This window comes from Triticum dicoccoides, chromosome 1B (genome assembly GCF_002162155.2).
Source record: "Triticum dicoccoides isolate Atlit2015 ecotype Zavitan chromosome 1B, WEW_v2.0, whole genome shotgun sequence".
In the NCBI taxonomy this organism is placed as follows: Eukaryota; Viridiplantae; Streptophyta; class Magnoliopsida; order Poales; family Poaceae; genus Triticum; species Triticum dicoccoides.
The window spans coordinates 389,488,923-389,503,945 of record NC_041381.1 but is presented as its reverse complement, the minus strand read 5'-3'; the positions used below and the strand labels follow the sequence as shown (position 1 = coordinate 389,503,945).

The window sequence follows — 15,023 nt, the reverse complement described above, 5'->3', positions numbered from 1 at the left end:
TGACATCAAAGTTGTCAACCGGTCACCACTAATGAATAAGATTGCAAACGGTGAGTTGACACCTGTGCAGTTTGTAGCAAATGGTCGTACGTACAATTATGGCTATTATCTAGCGGATGACATTTATCCAAAGTGGCAAATCTTCGTGAAGCCGTTGAAAAAGCCGGAAGGTAAGAAATATCTTGATTTCCACAATGCTCAGGCGGCGGCTAGAAAAGATGTGGAGAGAGCATTTGAGATTTTGCAAGCCCAATTTGCTATTGTGAGAGGACCGGCTAGATTTTGGGATCAAAAAATGCTTTGATACATCATGCACGCTTGTGTGATCATGCACAACATGATCATCGAGAATGAGTGTGGCCAAGATTTAGACTACTCACAGTATGAACTCTTGGGACATCCCGTGCGAGTGCGACGGAGGGCTGAAAGGGTAGCCCGTTTTATTGCCTCCTATCATGCCATTCGGCATCCCACAACGCATAATAAACTTCAGAATGATCTGATTGAAGAGTGGTGGGCATGGTATGGACGACAAAGAGCATGATGATTTCTGCATTCGACATTATATTGTTCATGAACTATTTGTTGTGTTTATTGCATTATTTGTTGTACTGAACGATAAACTATTTGTTTGAGTTGTAATGATAACGAAATTGAACTATTTATTGTTGATTTATTTTGTTTGTTTGATCATTTTTGCTCTTCTTCTTTAAAATGTATATGTGATTTGTGCGGCGCGCGCGCTGTATTTTTGCGCTCTGCTGGAGCGGCGCACACGCGCTGCATTATAGCGCGGCTGCTGGAGCCAGCGCTGGCGGCCGCGCTAAACCAGCCGAAGCACGCGCGGCAAACAGGTTTTTTGCGCGCGGCGCTTAGCGCGGCTGTTGGAGATGCTCTAAGGGAGTTATCTCCATTAACTCATTTATCTCAACATGCAAGTATGCCACCTCACCATATAATCACGAATAGGAAAGGCCAACCTTAACATGCAATCATGCATGACAAAAAACCCACCACAACATTCAACCATGCATGGAAAAATGTTCTCCATTCAATTATTCTACTTGTATTCAATACATATTTTATACTTATACATAATCCGATATAGTTATACATAATCAGATATAGTAAGTCATATGTATTTTTAGTTTTGGTTGTCATGTTATCAACCCAAATTTTCATCAACCAATTCACGCAACATCGCATGGGGTCTATACATATAATGTACAGTACTGTACAGAGTTGGGTTCACTGACAATGATCACAATATACAAGATTGGTTGCACATGAAGTTCCCTCCGCAGAAAGGAAATTGCAACTCTGCATTTCTTTACAGATGCATGTACAGGAATAATTGAGCTAAATCTCTAATCACACCAGCAACCACAGACCACATACACATTGGCTCAAAAACAGCCACTCTTGGGAGTGATCTTCCTGACGCTATCCTGGAGAAACTGGAGCGCACCAGGAGAAACGTAGGCCCTCTCCATTGTATTTACCTTTGGGGCCTCGAGGATCGCCCTTGGAGGAGACAGCGCATGCTGCATTGCCCATATCGCAAGCGGGCGCATATATATCAGAGATCTATAGTGGCCATCAATAGTCCATGCTTCTGGAGTTTGAAACCAATACCTGATTGAAGTGATATGTTAACTATTTATAGCTTATATCCAACAACCAGTTATCTCAAATAAATTGAGTCCCTATATGATTATATCCAACAACCAATGAACAAGTGGTATTTAATGAAATCATAGGCATTATTAGATGAATTAAGAATTTAAGATAGGGCAACCATCAACACTAAAAAGCATGATCCTGATCAAAAGCAAATATATGTGAAACACTAAAACTTTAAAAGATAGTGATGAAACAAGAGGTATACCCATAGCCCTCTTTAGACCATCCTGCAAGAAAAATGCCTTGCGCTGTAGTGAAAGCCTGATCCTCCATTCCGTGGAGCAGCATCGTTGCAGCTAAACTGTATGTTACTCCAGTCCAGATTTCTCTTGACTGCATACATGTCTCGTCTACCTTCCCATTTGGGTGATACCATTGACTGCTCCAATGCGTCCTCCTTTCACCCTCATCACATTATAGTCAAATATTTTCTGAAGCGTGCATTTTATTCTGTCCTCATCAAACAGAGGTGGCAAGCCAGATGATGCAGTGTACCATTGTCCGGCCAACTGATCTGCCTGGATGGAGCGGCTACTGTAACTTGTTCCACTGTCATAATTGAAATATGAACCATTCCACAACTTGGCTTCAAACACGTGTTTAGCCTTCGCAAATTTCACCATGCACCTGTCAGCATAGTCACCATGTCCAAGGCTGCGGGCCATTGCGGCTGCAGCTTGAAGGGCAGCAAGCCAAAGACAACCACAGTAGGCACTTACTCCAAGAACAGTCCAAGCATCATAAGTTTGATCAGGAAAACCATCATTCTCAATCATACAATCACCATCACGATCAAACTGTTCAATGTATTCCATAGCAGTACAAACTGCAGGCCAGACATCCTTGCCAAATGACATGTCGTCTGTTGCAGCAAAATCCCTGTAAACTTGGAGCACAAACCTGGGATCTACTTGTATCATGTATATTGTATGCATTCAATTCATGCCAAGGATCATGTGCTCCGAGATCATGGGGAACAGCACCAATTACTTTGCGTGTGCCCCATGTACCATCAGCAAGAAATCTGACTCTAGTTTTATCTTCACGCAAAACAGCTCTAGCAAAGTCCCGTTGAATACTCAGCTCAATCTTAGGAAAGAGATCCAACAGAGCAAACGAAGCATAGAAGTGTACATCGTAAGTGCACCACATGAAGTACTCCACTCCTTCAAGGTACAAAAACTTCCCAACATTTTCTTTGTCATCAAAATCAGGTGGGCTAGAACCAATAAGTGGAACTGTAGAGTTGCAAGTGCTGTTATGAAGTGGTAAATCACTGTCCTCAGGTAGACTTGAACTCAAATCACTGTCTGGGAGTACATACCACTAGATCAGTAATTACAAAACTACATTATAGAAGCATACACATAATTATATCTTTTGGCATTGTCACCATTCATGAGAGTAGATGCAATTAAAATGACAAGATTAATTTAGTACTGTGTTAATATACTCTGGAACCAATCACATCGAATAAGTTTTCTTTGTTCCAAAAGAACTTAGACTTGAAATAAATGTGCTATATAGATCAATAAGAACTTGTTCGTTCCAAATAAATAAATATTTCCTGAGGAATTTGTTTTCTCTTGTTCTAAACAGCTTAATATTGCAGTGAACTATTTCTACATAGAAATAACCTAGTGGTAGTTCATGTGGAATACTCCACATGAATATTCATGAATGGAGAAAATACAAATTTGTATTGTAATGTCTCCGTTCATGTAAAATAAATACTGTGCTACAAAGGGGTTGTTAACTTGGAAGGTGAGGTCTGGACAAGGACATTCCAAGATGAGACTATCAAGTCAAATCCTATCAACAGAGAGAAAAGGAAAATCAGGAATAAGGATCTGGAGAGATGATTACCAATCCAAACAGTTCCTCCAGCCACTAGGAAGTATAACTCATTGAAGAGAGTAATTTTGTACCTGCAAGAGTAAAGTAGAATGTAGCGCATAAATATATATTTATCGTGCATGGCTAAAGCTAGACAAAAAAGTAGATTCTCTAAAAGACATATGAAGTGAAGGCTCAAATTCCATGTGATTAATAATTGGAAACTGTCCACCTCACTCCCCCAAAGGCAAGAGTATCGCACCTCAGGTTGACCATGAAACTAATTTTCTGAATAATTAACCACCCTGAACTTTGAACGACTATGAACGCAAAAAACGGAGGGACGATCAGGGGGAGGGGTGGAGGGACGATCCCATCGGTAAATGTTTTTACTGCACTCGTCGTTGCCTACTCCGTCTTATAGGCGGCTACGTTGTTGACCCCATGATGCCCAGCACCGATCCGACCGTTGGGCTGTTGGCGTCTGACGGCGTGTTCGCAGGATCGCCGACTGCAGTGTGCGTGGTGAAGCAGCTACCGTCGCCGGAGCTGAGGCGTTGGAAGGGGCCTCTCCAGGTGGTACTACGGGAGCCTGTCGTCCTAGTCGACGTGATCTCCACGGCAGGATGGAGAGATGTTGCATCATCGGCAGGGTCTCACCTGTCCTTGTCAACGGTGCGGCGAGTGGTGGCTTCTTCATCTTTGTCATCGATGGGCTCTCAGTCAGTGGTAAAGGAAGCAGTTCGAATCTTAGGGCCGTGGAGGGCGGGCAGACGGCCTGGCCCTCTGCGGTTCTCATCCCAATCTCGGGGGCCATCAATGATGGGCATATGACCCGGTCCGACTCGGCTTTGCATGACAGCCCACGAGGCATGCATAGCTGACGTGACTATCACGAGTCTTAGGGTTACGGTGGAGCCTTCGGAATCAGATACCTCAAAGCATCCGAGTGGGATGAACGGCCACAATACTGCAACAACTAGCATGCATGATGAGGAAGATCCAGGAGAGAAGATGGCACCTTGGTTGCCAAGCAGGACAAGCAGGCGGAGAGGCTTATACATGGATAACTGATTGATTTACAGCCAAAGAGAAGAAATGAGAGAGTACAGAGTAGCCTATAATGCCCCAGTAGACAAGAACAGAGGACGGCTCCTAAAATCGCCCTCCTAGAGAAATGGTCCAGTATTAAAACTCCGAGATGTAACAATGCAAAATATAGCTTATTAGGGGGTTAAGAGGAACATTTGTGATACTTTGGGGCAGAAAGTAGGCTATTTCCTTAATAATCTTAGAAATAGTTATGAGTGTAAGTCATGCACAAGTATTATACTGTACCATTCTGGAAACCTCTCATCACGGAGAATTGGGGTCTGCCACTTATCGATTTCCTCTTCCCAATGCTTGTACTCTGTCAATCAGATGGGAATCAATAGACAGATTCAGAAGTAATAAATTAACCAGAAAAATATCTCAACAGAGAGAGCACCGCTAGAATAGAGTAATCAAACCATAATCTTCATGTATGAGGAGAAAATTAACTGCTATAGTCAACATATACCAAAGGTATGCCACAATTTTTTAAAACAAAAACATACTCATCAAGGCATCTTGCGCCAGGTTTATAGCAGATCTTGGGGAAGTTCCGTAGAACTTCGTATATCTCCTGCCAAAAGAGCACGAAATCAAACCTTATTAAACAAATGGAACAGCTGGTCTTATTGATCTTAGTATATATTCAGATAAATAAACACGGAAAGTTTAAAAAAAGGTAGCAGAATTATAAATTCAGCCTACGGAATTCGATTTAAGTTTATAAAATCACAATCACTATGTTCTATGAAGTATAATGCTACAGTAAGGATGGAGGATAAACTAATGAGTGTGCAGAACATACATGTTTTGGAGTTCAGAATAGATGAATCAACATACTCATTTGGACTTAGCATTATTATCACCAAACATAAGAAGTTTGGAAAATAGAATTTACCTGTGGTACGTACTTCCCTTCTTAAATTTAACATCGGGAGAAGACCAAGCCAACGAAAATACGACCGTACATCTTCCATGTGGTTCAACCCAGGTTGAAGCAGAAACTGCTGCACAAACTGTATCACCCACTGAAGAAGGCATGCTGGGGCCAGCATTGAAATTATCTTGGTCAAAGCAACCACCCTTTCAAAAATTATATGGCAAGACATAGAGTACAGTCAATTTTTTTTGCCAGTTTTTGTTTATTTCAAACAGACAAATCGGTTCAATGTATGATTCACTTCTTTGCACGAATATCCAATACCAAGCCTACAAAAAAGAGGTGCATTCTGACTGTAGGACAAAAGGAAAAATCACCTGGACCATTGTGCCCCACATCTCCTTAGCAGTGACTGAACTTTCTCCAGAAAGCCCAAAAATTGGCAACACTGTTTTGCTTACTTTTTTGCTTACGAAGCCTTTTATCCCAAACAAGTTGGGGTAGGCTAGATATGAAACCCTTTCACGAGGACTTCCCAGGAGGTCACCCATCCTAGTACTACTCTCGCCCAAATGGGTTTCATACCCAAAAGACTGGCTAGTTTTTACGTTGGCAACATTTTGGTTTTCATGTGCAGCAACAGCAAATGTTACTGGAGGATTATTGTTGGCAGTCCTGCAACGTTTGTAATTGATAATTATTGCTAGATAAGCAAAACACTAGATTAGAAGAAACGTGCAGAGAATGTCATGTATCTGGCAAAAACTTATTGCTTCTTTAGACAGAGATTGTTGGTGCTTCTAATAGAAATATAGGGATGAGAATACGTTATGTGACTGAAAAAACTCCGTCCCCAAATCGATCAGAACAAGCCAGTGTGGAGATACTGTTGCAAACAATGATCAGCTAGAAGCTCTTAGTTTGCATTTGGCACTTCATAGAAATGCTTAAGGGAAATCTGCCAAATGACCATAGGAAAGACAATTATGGACAGTTGATGACATTACTTGTGATGTAGGAGAACACCAGAAATTCCATTTTCTCCACTGCATACGAAACAGATTACAAATCATTTCACTATATTTTTAGTTATAGCATAAACTGTACTAAGCAAAGCCCAACTGACATGAATGGTTCATTTACATGACCACCAGACTGATGTGAAAGTCCACCAATAGAATTCTGGATCGCATCAAGAACAGAACATGATTAAATCAAAGAAACAGAAGAAAAAATTACATAAGAACATTGGAGTAAAAGAGTAGCAAGTTACTACCGCCCAGGTCATTACTAGGCTGACTTTGTGCCCTTTCCTTTCCGGTATTCACTAGCTGCACAATTTTCATACCCATACAAACATAAGATTACAAATACTACATAAGGCAGCAGTTATTAATAAGAAAAAGCATGATGCTAAATCAAAAATCTCTAATAAAATTGGTGGTCGTGCCACAGTACTTAAATGTACAGTAATATTCTCAGTGTGTTAACAGCGTATACACTCTTCATAAACATACACAAGCTCTGCATACAAGCTTATACAATGAGGAGTTCAAATTTCAGACATGTGAAACATTAAGTCTATATCGCGCCATAATAACCATTGCCCCTACAAGTAATGAAGAACTTACAGTGTAGACAAAAACGGAGACTGGGAGACTACTCTCTTCATAGTTGTGGGGAATAAATGGAGATATTTGACGGCAAGATAATTTCAATTCAGGATCAGGTTCACCTTTTAAATCAAATGGATAAGAACTTGTGAGTCTCATTAGCATGTTTGCAGTACCTTTAATGATGTGCCTCATAATCTATATCTATACAACAACAACAACAACAACAACAACAACAACAAAGCCTATATTGCTCCAATGGCGAGTGTTTAACATGTTTAGCGTGCAATTAATAACATAACAAATATAGACTATCCACGTAATTAACATGTAATTGATATCCTACCTAATATTAACGTGTAATTAATTTTCTGCCTAATATAAACATGCAATTAATTTTCTATCTGATATCAACGTGCATTACGCATTTAGTTCATACTAAAAGCACTTAGCAGTTTATAATTCAGTGGCAAGTGTTCAGTATTTATTTTTTATTTTTATCTTATACAAACATTGTTTTTTCTTGCATTTTACCCCCTTCATTGCATATAACACGTCGTTTTAGACATGGATGCAGTCCTAAGCTGTAACTTCGACCTTCATTTTGTATATGAATATATGATTATGTTGCTAAGAAATAGCAAAAGAATTGAAAATATTTAGAAAAATCTAATGATATTGATTTTTTTTCTCAATAACCTGTTTATACCATAGGTGTGGATGACACCAACCAAACTAACCCGCAATATGCAGACCTGCAAGATCAATTATCATATGGTCGCTAGCGCAGGCCTGTATCCATGTCTAAAACGACGTGTTATTTGCCCTATGTCATTTTATCTGCTTCTGTTCATATCCTCCTCGAATTATGCTTGCACTGAGATTTTGCTTATACAATTGGATCCTTCTTTTATAACTAAAACAAAAAAATTAACAAATCAATGATTAGCACCCTCAGCCTTCAGTCCTTAGGTTCTAGTAATCAATAAGCGCTACTTTGTCGATGCTCATGCTGGAGCCTAATAACTTTCCAACCACTTTTTTAGTGTATCGTCCTAAAGAATTTGTATGTTGTCGGTAGTCTAATTATTTACAGAGCATAATATGGTAAAAGGAAATTATGTACTATATTTTTATAGGAGTCATGTATCCATTGCACATCATTAGTGTATGTAGTGGGGTCTAAGTTATTTAAATAACATTTAGCATACATGTAATATCGTTTATAGTTCAACTAATAATAATTAACATGTGCGCTTAAAAATATTTTTGCGTGTGAGATTTTTCTAAATGCAACTGTGATGATGTACCATTGGTGATTTATGTAGCTAGAGTTACAAAATATACCAGGTACGATCTGTGTAGGACTGTAGGTACAATGTAGCTATAGTTACGCAATCTACCAGTTATGATCTTGTGGAGGTACAATTATGAAGATCTAATAGGTGTGATGTGTTTAGGCACAATTACAAAGAATCGATCTGTTTAGGTCCATTTACACAAATCTAACAGATGGGATCTGTTTAGGCATGCTTATATACTAGATCTAATGGGTACGATCATTTAGGTACATTTATGTTGATCTAACGGGTATGATCTGTTTAGGTACGATTATATAGATTGAAAGGTTGTGATCTACTATAAAGAGACGGTCCACCAGATCAACGATCGGATGTTTTTCTTTTTGTGGAAATTTCTAGCATATCTCTCTATTTTCAACCATATTGTGCTTTTAGTATATATATATAATATATAATAGACAGATGTGGAAAGCTCGAACATCATATACAGCTATTGTGCATGCCCAACTAAAAACTATGACCTATGAGCCATAAGATAAGGAAACTGGAGCGATCTTGTTATCATGATGTCCATCTTACTGCTTGGAGTGATTTCTTACTAAAATAAATGAGTAGCATTACCATCATAAACAGTCCATGCTCGAGGAAACAAAGCATGGTATGTTGAACGATCACCCCTTAATTTCCAATCCCAGGATGATATGCCATCATCGCTAGATTTTCTGAATCAAGAAACATGAAATGATCAGTCAAGTATTTACGATACAACTGATATTAAAAGCTAGAAAGAACCCCCCACAAAAGGGGGATCATGCTTGTCTATATTGTCCATATAATTGAACAGAAATAGTCTAAAGACCGGCAATTAGGTACTGAAAGGGTGTATTACAAAAAGATCCATGGCCTTCATATGAGAAATGTGATTAGGACCGCAAATCAGTTAAATAATTATATAGTTATTTTTTATAATAGATTGTGTCATGACTAACTCCGCCTATGTTGTCTCAACATAGCCGGTCCCAAGCCCGGGTAAAGGAGGAGGGTAGTGATAGGCTTGGCGAACCGATGTCAAACCTCAGCCACTCTTATGGAAATGAAACCCAAAAGGACTATGTTGGGGCATAACCCTCTTTGCGACATGCCATGAACCAGGGTGTGGTGTTAAATGGGTAAGGGCCGGGCCGTCACCCCCTTGGTGGGGCGCCGTATCTTGATCTGGATACGGTGGTAAGTGAGCAAGGATCGGGTCGTCGCATCCTTAGTGGCTCACTACATCGACGCCCAGGTGTAGTGAAAAGTGAGCAAGGATCTTCGCATTTGACTTGACGGGTGCGAAGAGTAAGGAAGCTAGCCAAGCCACGTAGGATCTGCTTATAGTTGGAATGTAGGGTCCCTGACGGGTAAGTTACAGGAGTTAGTTGATACAGCGACGAGGAGACGTGTTGACATCTTATGCGTACAAGAAACTAAATGGAAGGGGCAAAAGGCAAAGGAGGTGGAGGACACTGGCTTCAAGCTATCGTACACGGGGACAACTACAAACAAAAATGGAGCAGGCGTCTTGATCAACAAGAGCCTCAAGTATGGAGTGGCGGACATCAAGAGGCAAGGGGGCCGGATTCTCCTGATAAAGCTGGTAGTTTGGGACTTAGTTCACAGTGTTATCAGCGCATATGCCCCGCAAGTAGGCCACAATGAGAGCACCAAGAGGGAGTTCTGGGTAGGCCTAGGACATGGTTAAGAGTGTGCCTATTGGCGAGAAGCTCTTCACAGGAGGGGGGGCCTCAATGGCCACGTGTGTACATCTAACACAGGTTTTGAAAGGGTGCATGGGGGCTTTGGTTATGGCGGCAGGAATGAAAGGAGAGGATGCCTTAAGCTTTGCTTTAGCCTATGACATCATCGTAGCTAACTCCCTCTTTAAAGAGAATCCTATCTAGTCAATTTTAGTAGGGGTCAACACTCTAGCCAGATTTATTTCTTCCTCGCGAGAAGAGAGGACATGTGTGCTTGCCTAGATTGTAAGGTAGTACTTGGAGAGAGTGTTGTCCCTCAACATAAGCTTGGTGTGGCTGACTTCAGCTTCCGGATATGTGTCTAGAGGGATAAGTGCGCCAAAGTCGCTACAACGAAGTGGTGGAAGCTCAAGGGGATGGGGGCAGCTCAGGCTTTCAAGGAAAGGGTTATTAAAGAAGGCTCTTGGAAGGAAGGAGGTGGTGCAAACAATATGTGGATGAAGATGGTTGTTGACGCCGCCTCTCCTTGCAGCGTCTTCTTCTTCTTGGCTGTCTCTCACAGCTCAACCCTCTCTCTTGTGGTTTCTCTCAAACACACACCATGAAAGAAACTCTCACGAAACACACACACACGCATGGACCAAGGAAGAAGGAGGCAATAGCTTTGCAAGAGACACCTTCCTCTTGGTCAGCCATGGCTACATCTTTTTCTCAGCCCTCACGGCCTCCCATCTCATTCATCTCTTCAAGTTAAATAGCCAGTACAGACGCACTAACCCACTAACTAATACATGACCTTTTCCTACGCCCACTAGTGCACGGATGACCCCATCTTTCCTAGAATCTCTCCAGGACTTTGCACCATCGGCTAACAACTCATGCATGCATGCAATAACTAACCTATCTTATCTCTTGACTACAACTAACTTATTCAGCCGATCTGCCTCCAGCCATCCCACGCCTTGCCGCTTCTCACGGCCGTGCTGCCTCGCGCAGCACCACAGCATCACGCCTACACACCGCATCGCACGGTTGCCTGGCATCTCGCTTCCTTGCGTGCTTCATCTGAAACTTCACCGAAGGACAACTCGCTAAGCTAAGCTACATGCAGAATCAAACTTAACATGCTGATACAAATATCAAGATTAGTTCTAACATTCACCCCCCTAATCTTGATATCACAATCATTATATGGATCACCCGCAGCCACTTGTCGACGCCGTCGCAGCGCCACATCCGGCCACTCCTCGCCACCGACGCCGTCACAGCGCCGGTCACCACCGTGCACCATCTTGTCGTGGTCGACGCCGTCGTAGCGCCCATCACCACATCGTCCTGCCGCACGCAGCAGCCACCTCATGACGTGGACGACGCCTTCGCAGCGCCGATCACCATGCTGTCGCAACGACCCATCTTGTTGATGGCATCACACCACCCCAGACAGCACCGTCGACGAGCTCGACGCCGATCCTCATGACGGCTTCGCGCCGCCATACCTCCCAACGGCGTCACACCGTTGTCTTCTTGTGGCAGCTTCGCGCCGCCATATCCATCTAGCGGCATCGCACCGCAGCCGGACATCAGCGGCATCGCGCCGTCGCCGGCCTCCTCCTCGCGCCGTCATCCTCCACCTCACATGGAGACGACCACGCCGCCGTCGCTATCACGGACCAACCTGGCTCTGATACCAATTGTTGACGCCGCCTCTCCTTGCAGCGTCTTCTTCTTCTTCTTGGCTGTCTCTCACAGCTCAACCCTCTCTCTTGTGGTTTCTCTCAAACACACACCATGAAAGAAACTCTCACGAAACACACACACACGCATGGACCAAGGAAGAAGGAGGCAATAGCTTTGCAAGAGACACCTTCCTCTTGGTCAGCCATGGCTACATCTTTTTCTCAGCCCTCACGGCCTCCCATCTCATTCATCTCTTCAAGTTAAATAGCCAGTACAGACGCACTAACCCACTAACTAATACATGACCTTTTCCTACGCCCACTAGTGCACGGATGACCCCATCTTTCCTAGAATCTCTCCAGGACTTTGCACCATCGGCTAACAACTCATGCATGCATGCAATAACTAACCTATCTTATCTCTTGACTACAACTAACTTATTCAGCCGATCTGCCTCCAGCCATCCCACGCCTTGCCGCTTCTCACGGCCGTGCTGCCTCGCGCAGCACCACAGCATCACGCCTACACACCGCATCGCACGGTTGCCTGGCATCTCGCTTCCTTGCGTGCTTCATCTGAAACTTCACCGAAGGACAACTCGCTAAGCTAAGCTACATGCAGAATCAAACTTAACATGCTGATACAAATATCAAGATTAGTTCTAACAATGGTGACTTGTGTTTGGGGTGACCAGGGGAAGTAGAAGCGAAGCTAAAGATAACTTGTGGTGGAACGATGATTTTCCAAAGGCTATTAAGGAGAAGAAAGATTGTTTCAGATGCCTACACCTGGATAGGAGTGCTGACAACATAAAGAAGTACAAGTGGCAAAGAAGACCACAAACCGAGCGGTGAGTGAAGCAAGGGGTCGGGCGTATGAGGACCTCTACTAGCGTTTAAACATGAAGTAAGGCGAAAGGGGCATCTATAAGATGGCCAAGATCCAAGAGAGGAAGACGAGGGATGTCAACCAAGTCAAATGCATCAAAGATGGAGCAAATCGACTTTTGGTGAAGGACGAGGAGGACGAGGAGATCAAGAATAGATGGCAAGAGTACTTTGACAAACTGTTGAATGGAGAGAATGAGGGCCCTGCCATTGAGTTGGACGACTCCTTAATGATGCCAACGACGTTTTGTGTGACAAATCAAGGAGGCCAAGGAGGCTTCAAAAATGATGAAAGGAGGCAAGGGCATGGGCCCTAATTGTATCCCCACAGAGTTGTGGAGATGCCTTGGAGATAGCAATAGTATGCCTAACTAAGCTTTTCAACCTCATTTTTCGATCAAACAAGATGCCCGAAGAACGGAGGCGGAGTATATTAGTACCAGTCTTCAAGAATAAGAGGGGTGTTCCAAAATATATAAATTACCGTGGAATTAAGTTGATGAGCCATAGAATGAAGCTATGGGAGAGTCATTGGGCATCACTTCAGAAGAATAACAAGCGTGACAAAAAATCAGTTTGGTTTCATGCCTAGAAGGCCGACCATGGAAGTTATTTTCTCGTACGATAACTTATGGAGATACATGGAGCAAAAGAAGGACCTACATATTATGTTCGTTGACTTGAAAGGCCTACGATAAGATAATCGTAGAATGTCATGTGGTGGGTCTTGGAGAAACACAAAGTCCCAACAAAGTACATTACCCTCATCAAGGACATGTAAAACAATGTTGTGACAAGTGTTCGAACAAGTGATGGCGACACCGATGAGTTTCCAATTAAAATAGGACTGCACCAGCCACCAAGGGTCAGCTTTGAGCCCTTATCTTTTTGCTTTGGTGGATGAGGTCATAAGGGAGATTCAAAGAAATATCCCATGGTGTATGCTCTTTCCAGATGATGTGGTGCTAGTCGCCGTTAGCTGGACTGGGGTTACTAGAAAGTTAGAGTTGTGGAGACAAACTTTGGAATCGAAAGCTTTTAGGCTTAGTAGAACTAAAACTGATTACTAGGCACAAGGAGGAGGAGGTTAGCCTTCATGGGCAGGTGGTACCTCAGAAGGAAACCTTTCGATATTTGGGGTCAATACTGCAGAAGGATGGTGATATCGATGAAGATGTGGGCCATCAAATCAAAGTCGGATGGATGAAGTGGCGCTATCTATAGGACGGCGGTTCGACCTGCGGTGTTGTATGGCGCAGAAATGTTGGCCAACAAAAAGGCGACACGTCCAACAGTTAGGTGTAGTGGAGATATACATGCTGAGATGGATATGTGCCCACACAAGAAAGGATCATCTCTGAAATGATGATATACATGATAGAGTCGGGATAACACTAAGTGAAGAGAAGCTTGTCCAACATCGTCTGAGATGGTTTGGGCATATACAGCGCAGGCCTCCAAAAGCGCCGGTGCGTAGCGGAAGGATGAAGTGTGCTGATAATGTCAAGAGAGGTTGAGGTAGACCAAACTTGACATGGGAGGAGTCCGTAAGGAGAGACCTGAAGGAATGGAATATCACCAAAGAACTAGCCATGGACAGGGGCGCATGGAAGTTAGCTAGCCATGTGCCAGAACCATGACTACGAGATATTATGGGTTTCAACTCTAGCCTACCGCAACTTGTTTGGGACTGAAAGTCATTTTTGTTATTGTTGTACTGTGTCATGACTGATATATATTCTTACAGACAAAGACCGAAGAGAAGATTCCAGACTTGCATCCATTAACCATTAGGCAGAACATCCATGGATAAAATTTCAGGAAATTAAGAATGTGTTGTCTGACAGGGCAAAAAAAAACATACTTTAAACCATCATGCTGACCAGGAGCTAAAACTGAGGAGTACTTTTTGCTTCCTCCTTCTCTAGTTATAAAGATCTGCAGTGAATTAAGAACAGAATGATTAAAAAAATGAGAGGTGTATTTTAGGTAAGAAATTATACTTTTAGCAAAATCATGCACTGCTTGCTGAACTTAAGAGTGTAGATAAAGATACATCACAAAGCTTACTTAACACGCATGGTCATGAAAAAAAAACTTACTTAACACATGAGGCAGAATAATCTTCAAGGGCATTTGTTTTTAGTATGGAACGAGTGAGTTTTCATCAAACCTCAACAATCCAAAAACATGATGCCATTTTCAATATGTAACAAAATATTAGGACATTAGTATATTTTTGCTTAATTAACTAGCAGTGCATCTATGATCTATCTACCTAGTGGCTAACACAACGAGAGGGTTCTCAATAATTATGT

The 15,023-nt window shown here is 42.4% G+C and overlaps 1 pseudogene; it reads right to left on the bottom strand.

Annotated features, from left to right (window-relative positions):
* Positions 1 to 1,125: 1,125 nt before the first annotated feature.
* The window catches only part of LOC119337100, a 16,277-nt pseudogene continuing 2,379 nt past the window's right edge, over positions 1,126 to 15,023 (bottom strand).